At 36.6% G+C, this 2,592-nt stretch overlaps 1 pseudogene; it reads left to right on the forward strand.

The window, feature by feature from the left end:
* The first annotated feature begins 2,153 nt into the window (after nt 1–2,153).
* LOC138668046 (U2 spliceosomal RNA) lies at nt 2,154–2,368 on the forward strand (annotated as a pseudogene).
* The last annotated feature ends 224 nt before the right edge of the window (nt 2,369–2,592 follow it).

Below are 2,592 nucleotides of genomic sequence, written 5' to 3' on the forward strand. Positions count from 1 at the left end.
TTTTATTCCAGTTTTTATGAGCTTTTACAAGAAGATCTTTTAAATATTTTAAGTGAGGTTTTTAATACAAAAACTCTCCCCACCTCTTGGAAAAAGGGTGAGGTTTCCCTTATATACAAAAAAGGGGACAAAACGGACATAAAAAATTGGAGACCAATAACCCTTTTAAACTGTGACTATAAAATAATGGCCAAAATTTGTGCAAACAGACTCAAAAAAGTGGTGGGAAACATAATACATCCTAACCAGGTCTGTGGTATACCAGAGAGAAGCATATGGGAAAACCTAAATTTAATTAAAGACATAATTGATGACACCAAATCAAGGGGAGGTGGAATGGCGGTCTTATCCCTTGATTTTGAGAAAGCTTTTGATAGAGTATCTCACGAGTTCCTTTTTAATGTTTTAAATAAAATGGGTATACCAGAAGGGTTTTTAGAGTCACTTAAGGCATTTTATAAAGATTGCACAAGCAAGATTGTGATAAATGGTTTTAAAACTAAAGACGTTGTTTTAAAATCTGGGGTTAAGCAGGGTTGTCCCCTGTCCCCACTTTTATTTATTTGTGCTCTTGAACCCCTGCTATGTGCCCTGAGGAGGGATAAACAAATCCGGGGAATCCCACTGCCTGGTGGAGGAGGTCTGGAGGCTAAAGTCACAGGGTATATGGATGATGTAGCCATAATATGCAGGGATTCTCCTTCTATACAAAAAGCCTTAAGGCAGGTGGAGTTTTTCTGCTGTGGGTCTGGTTTTAAATTAAATTTTAATAAAAGTTCTATTTTTAAGGTTGGCAATGTGGTTTTAACAGATATCCAAGTTCCTGAGAGGGACTCTGTTCAAGTTTTAGGTGTAATTTTTAATGAAGAAAATAAAGGCACAGAAAGCTGGAATATGGTGGCTCAGAAGGTAAACCAAAAGCTGTGTATGTGGAATTTGAGAAAAATGACTATGGAGGGGAAAATTTTAATTATTAAAATGGTCATATTGCCGCTTTTATTATATTTAAGCCTGGTCTTCCCCCCTCCAAACGGCATTTTTAACAAAATAATTAAAGCTTGTTTTACCTTTTATTGGAGTTCCAAGATGGAAAAACTAAAAAGAGAGCTGGTGGTAAAATCCAAAGGTAATGGTGGCAAAGACTTCCCAGATTTTAGAGCTTTTGTTTTAATCCGTTTCTTTGTCCTGTGTTTTAATTCCCTTTTTAAAAATAGTTACTGGTCATATTTTATACGTTTTAACATTGGTTTTTTTATGAGACGCCTTGGGTGGTTTGAAACAGTTTTAAATTCCCCATATGCTTTTAACACACCCGAAAACTATAAAATCTTAGGTACCATTGTTAACACATATGACCTAAAGGGTATAAACACAGAGGCCCTAGGGGATAGCAAAAAGATCCTAAAGGGCCTCAAAGGAAAAGAACAAGTGACGCAGATTGGAAACTTTAATGATCCTAAGTGTTTAGAGATTTGGAAAAATGTTAATGCCTCGTATCTTTTTAATTCCCAGAAGGACCTGGCCTGGAGCTGTGTGCATGATTGTCTTCCATGCCGGGCATTCCAGCACCGAAGAGGACTCGTGAGATCCGCCAAATGCCCGAGAGAGGACTGCCAAAGGGAAGAAACAGTGCTGCACATTCTTTGGACTTGTCAATTCACAAGACAAATATGGACAAAATTTTTCCCTTTACTCCAGAAAATAACTGATTTGAAAGACTTAAGTTTTGAGACTGTTTTGTTTGGATGCATGGAATGCCCCAACGCAACTAAGAGGATCATCGCATGGAAGACAATCAGCACCATCAAAGAAGCTCTATGGAAGGCCAGGAACATCCTTCTTTTTTAAACATGATGTTTTATCTGTGAAAGACGTTTTATCATTGGCTTTTAGTGAAATGTATATTTATTATTTATTGGACAAGAAAAAGAATCTTTTATTGTCAAAGCAATGGATGGTAGAAGAGTGGAATACTATAATTTGAACGCTACCATAAATGTAAATTATTGGCCGATGCTTGTATATTACTTGTTTTTTTACTGCATGTAACTTTGGAAGGAAAAAAAAAAAAAAAAAAAAAAAAAAAATCTGATTGATATGTTATAAATGCTTTAAATATGTAATACACTGTATACATACGTCTTTTATCTGTAATTGCTTTTAAAACTTTAATAAACGGGTGTACCTAAATGTGGGTACTTCCAAGTTAAAAAAATCTGTTCTTATCAGTTTAATATCTGATACGTCCCCTATTTGGGGACCATATATTAAATGGATTTTTAGAACAGGGAGCTGGAAATGGAGCTTGCTCTGTCCACTCCACGCATTGACCCGTTATTGCAGTATCTCCGGGAACAGTGCACCCCTTCTCTGATCCGGTTTCCAAAAACAGATTGAATTGAAATCAGCCCAGCAAGTTGTCATTTAACACTTTCTGAGAATTCTTTTCAGGGTCAAAGAAGCACGTTTCAGGTGGCAAATGTAGCAATTTGCTCAATTTCACTGGACCGTTTGCAACATTTCCTGTGCCTTGCTTTCACCTGTGCATGTTCAGCATTGGATTGCATCCAATATGCAATCAATCAAGCAATC

This window comes from Ranitomeya imitator, chromosome 2 (assembly GCF_032444005.1).
Source record: "Ranitomeya imitator isolate aRanImi1 chromosome 2, aRanImi1.pri, whole genome shotgun sequence".
Classification (NCBI taxonomy): domain Eukaryota; kingdom Metazoa; phylum Chordata; class Amphibia; order Anura; family Dendrobatidae; genus Ranitomeya; species Ranitomeya imitator.